Here is a 13,793-nt window from a genome sequence, read left to right as displayed (position 1 = left end):
CAACCCTTCTGGCTGCAGCATTGACGCTACAACGAACTCTATTGCGTACTCGCAAATCAGCACTGTATCCCTTCCCCGTCTCTCCTCCCGTCGTCCTCGGCCGCCGCATGGAACAAAAAATAGTAACGTAATTGAGATTAAACCTATTCGCATTGCTGAGCGTCCCGAACCTACTAGCAACACAAAGCGCATATGTCTCGGATTCATCAATATCAGATCACTCGCTAACAAAGCCCTGCTGGTCAATGACTTAATTAAAGAACATAGTATTGACATAATGGGATTATGTGAAACCTGGCTAAAGCCAAATGATGCTCTTCCATTAATTGAAGCTTCCCCCTCTAACTTCACCAACTCGCATGTCGCTCGGACATCTAAGAAAGGTGGGGGCGTTGGCCTAATCTTAAATTCGAGTCTGAACCTTTCTCCAGATCTAAGTAACAAACTCTCATCTTGTGAGATGCTCACTATGTGCCCGTCCATTCCAATTAGCATGGGCCTCAACCACTCTGGTATCCTGCCTTTCTACCTAATCATCCTTTATCGCCCTCCTGGGCCCTATTCATCTTTTTTAGAAGAATTTTCCAATTTCCTCTCTGACCTTGTAATTCGTACGGATAACATCCTAATTATCGGTGATTTCAATATTCATCTAAATTGTAAAACTAATCGACTTAGCAAAGCTTTTTCGTCCCTAATTGACACTTTTGGCTTTACTCAGTTGGTTCACGAACAGACCCACTCTAGCGGCAATACTCTTGATCTGGTCCTCGCTCGTGGTATTAACGTGTCAGACTTAGAAGTTTTGCCGTATCCACCGGCATTATCAGATCATTATCTCATTAAATTTCAAATTGCTCTGCCCTGTCGGCATTCCAATCCAGTTGATACCTACAGCATCCGCCGTATTGATACTTTGACAACTACAAAACTTGCTGATCTCCTACCTAAAACTCTTGCCTCTCTCCCTGAACGAATTGGTTCCCTCGACAAGTTCACGGATAACTTCAACTCTATTCTAACTGACTCGCTTGACTCTCTTGCGCCCCTACTCATAAAAACCCGCCGTCTAAAGAAACCGTCGCCCTGGTTCACTGATGAAACTCGTGTACAAAAACAGGCGTGTAGAAAGCTAGAACGCAAATGGCGGTTATCCATACTCGAGGTCTTTCGACTAGCTTGGAGTGATAGCCTATTGACTTACAAGCGTACGCTCTCCGCCGCTAGGGCCTCCTACTACTCAGATCTTATTAACACTAATAAAAATAACCCGAAGTTTCTATTTGACACGGTAGCAAAACTTACTCGTAAACCCTCCCCTGCAGCGAGCTCTCAATTTACCGCGAATGACTTTCTTAATTTCTTCAATCACAAAATTGACTCTATTAGAGATGAAATTAGCAATTCTTTACCCACCGAGGGCGTTGATCCGTCTCCTAATCGTGCATTAGCTCCATTAGAGACCACCGCCGTACTCTCACAATTTGAGACTGTCTCCTTAGACACCTTCTCTAAATTAGTACTTTCCTCTAAATCCACAACCAGCTTATCTGACCCTCTTCCTGCTAAATTGGTTAAGGAACTTCTCCCAATATTAGGCCCCTCCCTACTCAATATCATTAACACCTCTCTCTCCTCTGGCATTGTGCCCTCGTCCTTCAAATCAGCCATAATTAAACCTCTGCTCAAAAAATCCAACCTTGATCCGGATGATCTTAATAACTTTAGACCAATCTCCAATCTCCCCTTCCTCTCTAAAGTCTTGGAAAGAATAGTTTCTACCCAACTAACTGACTACCTCTCGTGTAATAGTCTCTTCGAACCCTTTCAATCTGGTTTTAGGTCTCTACATAGCACTGAGACTGCTCTCACAAAAGTGGTAAACGACCTACTCCTCGCCTCAGATTCCGATTCTTCTTCTGTTCTTATCTTACTTGATTTGAGTGCGGCATTTGATACAGTCGATCATAATATTCTCTTAAACCGCCTAGCGAGCGACGTTGGCATCCGCGACTCTGCGTTTTCCTGGCTAAATTCCTACCTATCTGACAGAACACATTGTGTCTCACATAAAAATACTATATCTGATTACTCTAAAGTTAACTTTGGCGTACCGCAGGGCTCCGTGCTCGGACCTTTGCTTTTCTCCATTTACATGCTACCTCTTGGTGAAATCTTTCGCAGTTATGGTATTAAATTTCACTGTTACGCGGACGATACTCAAATTTACATACCAATTAGACCTGACGACCGCTTACAACTTTCAAACCTAGAATTATGCCTAATCGCTGTCACCAATTGGATGTCACTAAACTTCTTGCGACTAAACGCCAACAAAACTGAGATGCTAGTTGTTGGCCCAAAAACCCAACTACCTCTTGTTTCAGACCTTACTCTAAATTTTGGGGATTGCTTAATTACCCAGAGTCCCACAGTTAAAAACCTTGGCGTTACGTTCGACTCAGCTCTCTCATTCGATGCTCACATTAAGGAAATCACTAAGATAGCATTTTTCCATCTTCGTAATATCTCGAAAATTCGCTCCCTACTAAACACGGCGGATGCTGAAACCTTAATTCATGCTTTTGTTTCATCAAGACTCGATTATTGTAATGTCTTACTCTCTGGCCTACCTAACTGTAGTATTAAAAAACTACAACTTGTGCAAAATGCTGCTGCCAGAATACTAACCAGAACTAGAAAATTTGACCACATCACTCCTATCCTAACCTCCCTTCACTGGCTCCCAATTCAAGCCAGATCTGACTTTAAGGTGCTTCTGTTAGCTTATAAATCGTTACATGGGCTTGCACCATCATATCTATCCGACCTCATCATCCCTTATATTCCACCTCGTGCCCTCCGTTCGCAGGACGCTGGCTACCTTATTGTCCCTAGAATCAAGAAAAAATCAGCAGGCAGTAGAGCTTTCTCCTACCAAGCTCCCTATCTCTGGAACCAGCTACCTCTTACAGTCAGGGAAGCTAATTCTGTCGAAATCTTCAAATCTAGACTCAAAACCTATCTTTTCTCGCAATCTTACGACCTACCTTAGCACTGCTGGCCTGGGCTCGTCACAGTCTTCTCTCTTACCCTAGCCTAGACAGTATTTATATAGAAATTTGCCGTTGGGAACATAAGCATAGGGATGCCCTCTGGCTACACTGTGTCTAATCACTTCCTATCTGCTGTCTGTATGAGCATGTCTGTGCCCAAATATGTCCGGGTCTTGTGCTGCTTCTGCACAGCTCTGTGTGTGTGTGTGTGTGTGTGCGCGGCTGGTTTTCTCCTCCCTTTCTCAGATTCCTCTGACCCTGATGGTCTTCGGTGCTGGCCTTAGTCCCATCCCTAACGCTGCTCCCACCTGGATCTCTCTCTCTCCGTGTGTTCGTTGTCTTTGTGTGTACCTGTCTCCTCCCCCTTTCTCAGACTACGGTGCAGTGCAGTGGTCGCCAGTGCATGCCATAGTCCCATCCCTGCTGCCGCTCCCACCCGATGTGCTCTGACTCCGTGTGTTCTGTGTGCAGCTGTCTTCTCTCCCCTTCCTCAGACTCCGGTCCAGTGCTCCACCTGCCAGTGGACAGGTGTTGCTCCCGCCGGTCATTGGCGCCGGCCTCGGTCCTGCTCCCACCCAACGTGTCTGTCTTGTGTTCTGCTGCTGCTGCTTCTCCCCTTACTCTCTCCCCCCTTCAGACTCCGGTGCAGTCCAGTGGTCGTCAGCGCCGGCCTCGGTCCCTTCCACATCCCTGATGCTGCTGCCCCCCGTGTGTCTCTGACCCTGTGTGTTCTGTTTGCAGCTGTTTCCCCCCTTCATCTTTACGTGTGTGTGTGTGTCTGGGTGTGTTGTGTGTGTGTGTGTGTGTCTGGGTGTGTTGTGTGTGTGTACGCGGCTTCCTCTCTCCTCCTCTCTGACTCCAGGTCAGTGGTCTACCTGGCAGTGACGGGTGCTGCCCTGGCTCTTCGTCGTCAGTGCTGCCTTGCTCTTCCTTTCCGCTGCTCCCTCCTGGACGCTGCTGCCCTCGCTCCTTTACTGCTGGCCTCAGCCCCCCCCCACCGCCGCATGCTCCTCCCCTTCTTTTGTCTCTCTCTGTTTTCTCTTGTCATCATTGTTGCCCATGACTCTGTCAATGTTTTGCCCGGCACCTATTGCACGCTAAGCCGTCCCGGGGGGGGATCCCTATCTGCCTCAGCCCGCCCAAGGTTTCTTCCAAATTTTTTCCTGGGAGTTTTTCCTTGTGTGCATTTAGGGTCTAAGGCTGGGGTGCCGGGTAGGTTAGGCTATATAGAACAGGTAGATTGTTTGTCTCGCTAAATCTGTTCCTACCTACCTTGTGTTTTTCATCATGCTGTCCTACAAAATTTTGTTTACCACTGATTGTGTTTAGTTAGACCTAGCTAGACACACTCTCTGTAAAGCCCTCTGAGACATGCTTGTGATAAAGGGCTATATAAATAAATAAACTTGAATTTGAACATGTTTATTATATCATCTATTGATTTTATTTTTTTATCTTCTGCTTTGGATCATTGAAGTCAAACTGCAGTTAGACAGAGAGACAGAGAGAGAGAGAGAGACAGGTAGAGACAGAGAGAGAGAGAGAGACAGGCAGAGACAGAGAGAGAGAGAGAGACAGGTAGAGACAGAGAGAGAGAGAGAGAGAGACAGACAGGTAGAGACAGAGAGAGAGAGAGTTTGAGTTTATTTGTATTCATGCTCACAGTTAACAACTGAATAGAAGCAGAATTTACATTAATAAAAATAGAAATATATCTATACGTGATTGTACATCATAAAAACGTAAAACTATACATATCTATATACACACATGCACCCATACATTCATACTCATACATACGCAAAAGAGACAGAGAGCGAGAGAGAGAGAGAGAGAGAGAGATAGATACAGGTAGAGACAGAGAGAGAGAGAGAGAGAGAGAGACTGGGCCTGTAGAGCAGAGCATCATGGGAGATTCCCTCTGCTAGTACATATAGAGAAAAGAGCAGCGAAGTTGTGGAGCCACCTGGCACACAGCGGCCCAGAGTCTCCCCACAATACTGCACTGACACACTGGAGGAGACACCAGAGAGAGACCAGCTGGAACACCTGACCAAAAAACACCAACTAAACCTCACCACACAACCACACTGACAAAATCCAAACTAACAGAAAAAACAACACAAGAAGAATATTATCACTATTGGCAAAAAGAAATCAAACTTATAAACAAAACTAAATGCTTCCAAAACCTTAAAACAAATTACAATTTGTCCCAAATCTGATCAGAATCAAACAGCCAGACAGGAAGCTGCTGACGATGTACAGAGAGACCAGCAGCTAGCTGTAGAGACGGGCGGGAGAGACCGGCAGCTAGCTGTAGAGACGGGCGGGAGAGACCGGCAGCTAGCTGTAGAGACAGGCAGGAGAGACCGGCAGCTAGCTGTAGAGACGGGCAGGAGAGACCGGCAGCTAGCTGTAGAGACGGGCAGGAGAGACCAGCAGCTATAGAGACGGGCAGGAGAGACCAGCAGCTAGCTATAGAGACGGGCAGGCACAGAAGAACCTGCTGCCAAGAGAAGAAAGAGAGAGTCACACTGCGACTCAGGAGAAACAGGAAGTGAAGAACTCTTCTTCTCTCCTGGACCAAGTGTGAACACATCAGGAACTCAGACTGTTCAAACATCTCTGAAAGAATAGAGAACCCAAACCCAAATAACCAGGTGCTGATTAGCGGAGAATCCAACAGGTTCACATTCCCCAATGCAAATGCACTTCAGAAAGTTAACAATAATAGGCAATAGCAAATATAATTCTACCGTACAAAAATAGATATAAATATTACATTTCCATTTCCATAAGATAATGAGATACAATTAATGTTAGAGTACAAAATACATAGTCTGGCTATTTCATCTCTAATACTACAGAGGATATAGATCCAGAATGCATACATTTCCATAAGATAGAGTGCAAAGTAATATATCAAAAATAATAGAAAAAAGTAGAAAATATATATTAGATTGAAGAAAGAGGGTACTATACAAAATACATAATACATTTCACCAAGATACATTACAAAAGTCGGAAGAGGTGAATACTATTACAGAGTAGATATTACTATACTACTATACTAGTTTACTAGTATTATAATACTAGAATTGCTTTGAGTGAGACATCGACCATCTGCTGATTTCTGTACATAGACAGACTGTAGCTACATACATACGGAACAGATACATTTCTTTAAAAAAATGTTGCAGTGTTTATACAGTTCTCACTTATTTGTATTTATATTTTTTAACTGCAATGTCCACATGTTTCTATTTTTATTTAAGTTATCTGTACGTATCTCATATATATGTATATTTTAACAGCAAAATCACAATTTTTCTGTTTGTATTTTTAAGTTAATTTGACCTATATATATTTGATTGCAATATTGCAATGTTACACAGCTCTGTTTACACATTTCTTTATTCTAGTATATCTTTAATTGTACGTACATTTTTGTTTTTATTTCACACTTTGGCAATGTAAACATATGTTTCCCATGCCAATAAAACCCCTTTGAATTGAATTGAATTGAATTGAGAGACAGAGAGAGAGAGAAATGATTAATTACTGAAATTATAAGAATAAATACATAAAAAATAATAAAAATTGCACTACGTGGGTTGATTTAAGTGACATGAGACACAACAGGGTAGGATTTACTCAATAGGGTTGATGTAAAGTGCAAATTTCCATAGTAGATGATTCAATTTTTCTAGTTTTGTATGGTAATGTTGTGTGTATGTGCTTGAGAGAGAGAGAGAGAGAGAGAGAGAGAGAGAGAGAGAGAGAGAGAGAGAGAGAGAGAATATATGTGAAAAGTTCTGTTTTTAATTGGCTAATGTTATATCTTGCTGGTTTATGTTTCACACAGAAACAATGATAGTCAGCAGACAGTGGAGGCACAGCAACACACACACACACACACACACACACACACACACACACTATAATACATGGGAGGGGATGGGATTCTTTTTCTGAAATGTTGGTTAATTGATGATACATTTCTTGTTACATGCTTTGGCAATATTTTTTGTTTGTGAACGGTCATGCCAATAAAGCACCTGAATTTAATTGAAAAATTCAAAACAGAGAGAGAGACAGGTAGAGAGAGAGAGAGAGAGAGAGAGAGAGAGAGAGAGAGAGAGAGAGAGAGAGAGAGAGAGAGAGAGAGAGAGAGAGAGAGACAGGTGTACAGATATAGCCTATAGATTGATCAGCCTTTCGGTAACATCAATGAATAACTTCTGATTCTCTCTCTCTCTCTCTCTCTCTCTCTCTCTCTCTCCCTCTCCCTCTCTCTCTCTCTCTCTCTCTCTCTCTCTCACTCTCTCTCTCTCTCTCTCACACACACACACACACACACACACACACACACATTGCCTGCCATCTGAGCGATCGGACTTAAACTCAGTAAGAACAATTTGAACCAGTTTCTGTCAGGTTTATTGATCTGAACAGCGACCTGTCACTCAAACTGTTTCCCAGTAAAACTAAGCTGAATGTTAACTGGTTTCCAGCATGCGACCAGTTTCAACTGCAACTAACCAGAGCGGAGGAGCGGAAGAGCGGCGGAGCGGCACTTACCGGAGCGGAATCCCATCTTTTTCCCAACCAGCTTTAACCCGGTCCGGTCCGTCCGGTCCGATGATCCAGCTTTAACCCGCTCCGGTCCGTCCGGTCCGCTGACCCAGCTTTAATCCGGTCCGTCCGGTCCGATGACCCAGCTTTAACACGGTCCGCTCCGGTCCGCTGACCCTCGCTTTAACCTGCTTTATCCCGCAGGCAGACCAGGTGTTCATCCACTGACCTGCCGGTGTTTCCCGGTAAATCCGTGAGATCCGAACTTCATGAAAGAGACTTCAGCGTTTCAGGTCCGTTTAACTCCGTTTCACCTCCTGCTCTTCCTCCTCTTCCTCCTCCTCCAATCACTGGCAGCCCCGCCTCTCCCTCTCTCTCTCTCTCTCTCTCTCTCTCTCTCTCTCTCTCTCTCTCTCTCTCTCATGAATGGTCGCTGAAGTGGATTAAATATTCAGTGTGTGTGTGTGTGTGTGTGTGTGTGTGTGTGTGTGTGTGTGTGTGATGGGGAGTCCCTCCTCCTGACCTCTGCTCTATTAAACCTGCCGATACAGAGAGAGAGATACAGGTAGAGAGAAAGAGAGAGAGAGACAGAGAGAGAGAGAGAGAGAGAGAGAGAGACGGAGAGAGAGACAGAGAGAGAGAGAGACAGAGGTAGAGAAAAAAAAGAGACAGAGAGAGAGAATTTTGAATTTTGAGCATCTTTATTTTCACAATTTCAACATAAAACAGAGCCCGCCTCCACTGATTTTTTTTGTGATCAATTATTTATTGTGTATATAAGGAAGGGGGAGCACCATCACAGTCACAAAAGTGACACAAGGCAAACAAAGCAAAGTGTACTACAACAGATGTGAGTGAGGGATGGCTCTCTCAATAATACTAGACATAAAGGCCCTGACACACCAAACCGACAGTCGGCCGTCGGCCAATGTCGGGCCGTCGGTAAGCGTCGGTGTCCCTAGTTTTTGCGGTGTGTCCCACACTGTCGGCACTAGTCGGACCCTGTTGGCGGCTTTTCAGCCGATTGAGCGTGTTGAATCGGCGGCGGAGCCCGTCGGTGAGAGAGATCACTCTGATTGGTAGTTCGTGTTTTGCCCCTGGATGATTGGACTGATAAATTCCTTCAACATGTGGAACTGAACAGGAAAGAGCCGAGCGAAATTTTTAAAATCGGAGGTTTCATTTATCTCCAGCTCTCGACAGGTTCGGGAAAGCCCCTTGAGCCTGTCGCTGGAGTATTCATGATTTCACCCATTTAGTGCGGTTTCTCCTTATTTTTCACCTCCGCCTCTTCCTTTCTTCTTCCACAACCAAAAGACCAAGGGCTGACAACGCCAGTGCCATTTGCAACTTCTTATCAGACATATGGTTATTTCCCCTCACGCAGGCGCAGAACGTACGTGCTAGTTGGCCGTCGGCTGTAGTCTTTGCGGTGTGTTCAAGTGCAACTTTTTGGACCAGACGCAGGCGACATGAGGCGACGCAACAGGCCTTCGTCGCCGCTGGTTCTTTGATGTCGGTTTGGTGTGTCAGGGCCTTAATACTTGATTACTTGAATACTTGATACTTGATTTTCCTAAAATCTATTAACCTCCGGGCACTGCCAGACCATATGAAGAAAAGTGCCAATGGTATTGTCTGGACAAAAGTCACAATATGGATTAGCTCTGAGTTTCATTTGTTGTAATCTTCAAGGTGTAAAATAAGACCTGTGAATACATTTATAGTGTATCATTTGTTTGGATCGTTTGGATTTCTGGATGACAGGGATATATTTGACCATATAGTGTGCCAATCCAGATCTGAGGAAGTATTGATATCTCTCTTCCAGAGTCTGTTAAGTGGCAAAGGTTTATATGAGGACTCAGTTATAAATTTATAAAGGTCAGAGACAATACCATTGTTTTTACCTTTGGTGCCAAGTATCAAATGAAGGGGGTGAGTTTCCAAATCAGTGCCCCATGGGACACCTTGAGCACGCATTGCTGCATGCAACTGTAGATAAAAAAAGAAAAAAGTGCCCAGAAGATTATAGGACCTTTGTAAATCTTGGAATTCACGGAGACCTTGTTGCCCTACAATGTCTTGGAGAGTATGAACACCTTTGTCACCCCACTGTGGAAAGAAAATTGGCTTCCCATCTATCAAAAGAGAATAGTTAGGGAAAATTGGAGATTGACGAAAGAATTTGTTGCAAATTTTAGCAAATTGCTGGACTTTATGCCACACAGTGAAAAGGTATGATATAATTGGCCCAAAATCCCGTTTCACTATCTTATGGGGTATGTTGGAATATATCAAATTTGGTAGATTATGTGGATATATTAATCGTTCTTTAATGGGGCGCCATGACACACAAGTCTCTGGATTCAACCAAGTAGTAAGTGGATGCAGAGCAAAACACCATGAATACCATTCAAAATTAGGCAGGTTAACGCCTCCTGATAATTTATGCCTTTGCAAAGTAGAAGCTTTGATTCTGGGTTTTTTCTTGTTCCACAAAAAAGTGCTGATAACAGAATGCAACTTCTTCCAGTAGCCATCCAGTGGGGCTAGAGGTATCATTGAGCTAATAAAATTAATACGAGGCAATACATTCATCTTAATGACTGACAGTCTAGACTGAAAGGAGGTAGGGAGTGTACCCCATCTCTTTAAATCGCCATCTATGTCATTTAGGACTTTATTGTAGTTGTTAGTAATGAATGTGTCAAGGGAAGGATAGATAGAGACCCCTAAGTTTTTAAAATTGCGAACGACAGGAATACTAAAAGAAGGTGTCTGCCCACTTAATTCACCCAATGGCATTAATGCTGATTTTGCCCAGTTAATTTTATATCCAGAGATATTACTAAAAACCTCAAAGATTTTAAAGAGATGTGAGAGTGATTTAGAGGGATTTTTGATAAAAATCAAAATATCGTCCGCATACAAGGAAATGTGATGCGGTGTGTCGTGTATGATGATTGGCTCAAGGATCTCCGACTGTCGTATTGCCTGAGCAACAGGCTCCAAAGAAAGAGAAAATAAAAGTGGAGATAAGGGGAGCCCTGACGAGAGGATCTGGAAACTGAGAGCCTAGATGAGCAAATGTTACCTGTTATCACTACTGCGGAAGGGTTAGCATACAATAACTTAATCATAGAAATAAAGCCTCAACTGAAGCCCATGTGTTGGAGCACAGACCATAAATAGCGCCATTCCAGCCGGTCAAATGCCTTCTCGGCATCTAGTGAAAGAATGGCACTGTGGTTTTCTGACCTTGAAACTAAATCTATAACATGAAGCAAGCGATGGACATTATCAGATGCTAGTCTGGATTTAATAAACCCAGTTTGGTCATGGTGGACCAGATGAGGCATGTAGCACTCCAACCGGTTGCCAAAACCTTGGCGTAGAGTTTAACTTCACAGTTCAGGAGACTGAAAGGCCTGTAAGAAGAGCAGTCAATTGGAGGCTTGCCCTTCTTTAGCAAAAGAGAAATAACAGTAATATTCAAGCTAGTGGAAAAGGAACCTCTACTGATGGAACAATTAAGCATATTCAACAGCAGAGGGCCAAGCTGGGGCCAAAAGGAAATATATAATTCTGGAGGTAATCCATCCAGGCCCGGAGATCTGCCTTTATTCATTGATTTGATGGCTTTTCTTAGCTCTTCTAGAGTGATAGGCGCCTCTAATGGACGCATGACCTCCGGGGGCAGTTTAGGTAAATGTAATGATTCTAAAAATTCACTACAGACTTTTTCATCATGAACAACCTCCGACTTATACAACTTTTGATAAAATAGTTGAAAAGTGCTATTAATCTGTATTGGATCAGAGGTTAAATTCCCCTCTTTGGTCGTAATTGCTGAGCTGTTTGCTAAATGATAATTCGTCCTTAACTTAAGAGCAAGAAGGCAGCTGGGTCGAGTACTGTTCATGTAGTGGTTCTGCCTAGTGCGATGAATAATGAATTCTGCTTCCTGTCTTAACAGGCCATTAAGTTCATCCAATAAATTCTGTCGCTTGTGCATGTTTCCAGGTGAAATGTTATTTAGCATACTTTGTTCTAGTGTTGCAATTTCAGTTTCCAGAAACTCAATACGATGTTTCCTAACTTCATTAAGATTTGATGCAAAGGATATTGTTTTATTTCTGATGCAACCTTTGACTGCATCCCATAACACTCGAGGGTCGTCAACTGATGCACTATTTATGTTAATGAATTCATTCAGTTCAGCCTCAAGTTCTTGTTTGAAAGTGTCATTCTGAAGTAGGGTGGTGTTAAAACGCCAATGGGGAGCCCTAGGTTGACCAGCTCTTGGTGAAAAAGTACACAAGACGGCCCTATGATCAGACAGTGAAATTGGAATCATATCGGTGCTACGGATGTCACTGAAAAGATTTTAGGGACAAAAATATAATAAATTCTTGAAAAGGTGTTATGTCGAGCAGAACAAAAGGAAAATTCCCTAATAGAAGGATTCATCATACGCCAGATGTCAATTATCCGTAATCATTTGCTAATTTCTGTAGTGCACTGGATGCCAGTCGAATGCCGTTCGATCAATATCATGAAGCCATACAGCATTGAAATCACCCCCTATCAAAAGCTAATAATCTGGAAGGTCTAATAATATGGAGGCCAATGAGGCATAGAAATGCTGGTCAAAAGAATTCGGAGCATAGGCACATATCAAAGCAATTTTAATGCCATTGTAAGCTATTTTACAAAAAGTAATTTGACCATCATCACTTCCCCCTGTGCCCAAATTAATATAACTTAAGTTACGTTTTGCAGCTATGAAGATGCCTTTGCTCTTTTTGGTATAACAGGAGGAAGCGATTACATGATATTTATTTTGAAATCTATGTACATCAGCCTCAAGGTAATGTGACTCCTGTATAAATGCAAAATGAATATTCTTCCTATAGAGGAGCTCCAGAGTGCTTGTGCGTTCTGAGGAGAATTAAGGCCCCGTGAATTCCATGATAAAACAGTAATATTATTCATAAACCTTTAAATTTGAGTATGACATATAGCTGCACAGGAAAAACAATTTGGTAAGATTGAGATACATGTGATACTGTCATGGTCTGCCCTCTTGGTCCTAGCCCTTGTGCCTGCCCTTGGTCTTTCCTCCCTTCCCTGTTCGCCTGGCTCCCAACTCAGCTGCCTGCAATCAGCTCATCACCGGTCTGCTCGTCTGCTCACCTGCTTCCTATCATCACCACCAGTATATCTACCCCGGCTTGCCTTCCATCCGGCGCCAGATTGTTCCACCAACGCCGTGGATTTCCCAGTGAGTCTCTCTGCCTGCCCACGCCACACCTGCCAGTCTCCCTGCTTTCCTGCCTGTCCGCCTGCCTGCCACACATCTACCCGAGCTCCAGCCAGCCTGTTCGCTCGCCTGCTAACCCGCCAGCTCATCTGCTTGTCAGCCAGCCCAGTCCGGATCATCTCCTCTACTCTGACCTGCTGCCTTCATCCTACTACACCCAATTCCAACCTCCAATAAACCTTTTTCCTTTCTCTCCTACCAACTGTCCGTGTCTGCATTTGGGTCCACGAGAACAACCCCCTAACAGATACCTGGGCCACCAGGGAAGCAATGAACTGCTCGGCCTCACTCAGCTCCTGAGAGGTGTAGGTGTTGCTCCCCCGGGAGAGCTTGATTGTAGCGGGGTAAAGAAGAAAAGCCTCGAACCCTTTGGTGCGAGCCTCGTGCATCACTTTGTAGCAGGGTTTCCGACACTTTGTTGTAGCCTCACTGTAGTCTGCGGTGAACTTCAGCAGGATGTCAGCTACCTCTGGAGGATTTTTCCGTGCTTCGTTTAGTAAGCGATCTCTGTCAGTATAGCGAAGGCATTTTATAATTAGCGGGCGTGAGCGTTGTGCCTTGCCAGGACCAGGCTTTGGTAGATGTCCAAGACGGTGGCATCTCATCAACTCCGGCGGAGCGGACACGAAGACGGGGAACCATTTCGGAATATTCTCCGTCAGGTAAGCAAGGGCATTCGAACCTTCAGCTCCCTCTTTGAGATTGAATATAAGCAGGTTATCCCTGCGTGCCCTGTCCTCCATATCAATGAGTTTGGCTTCATAGATTTGTAGATTCTTCAGGCACAAAGCTGTGGACTTTTCCGCGTTAGAGACACGCTCCTGGAGGTTTAC

Source organism: Centroberyx gerrardi, chromosome 14, assembly GCF_048128805.1.
Source record: "Centroberyx gerrardi isolate f3 chromosome 14, fCenGer3.hap1.cur.20231027, whole genome shotgun sequence".
NCBI classification, from domain to species: Eukaryota; Metazoa; Chordata; class Actinopteri; order Beryciformes; family Berycidae; genus Centroberyx; species Centroberyx gerrardi.
This window is presented reverse-complemented; position numbering follows the sequence as displayed.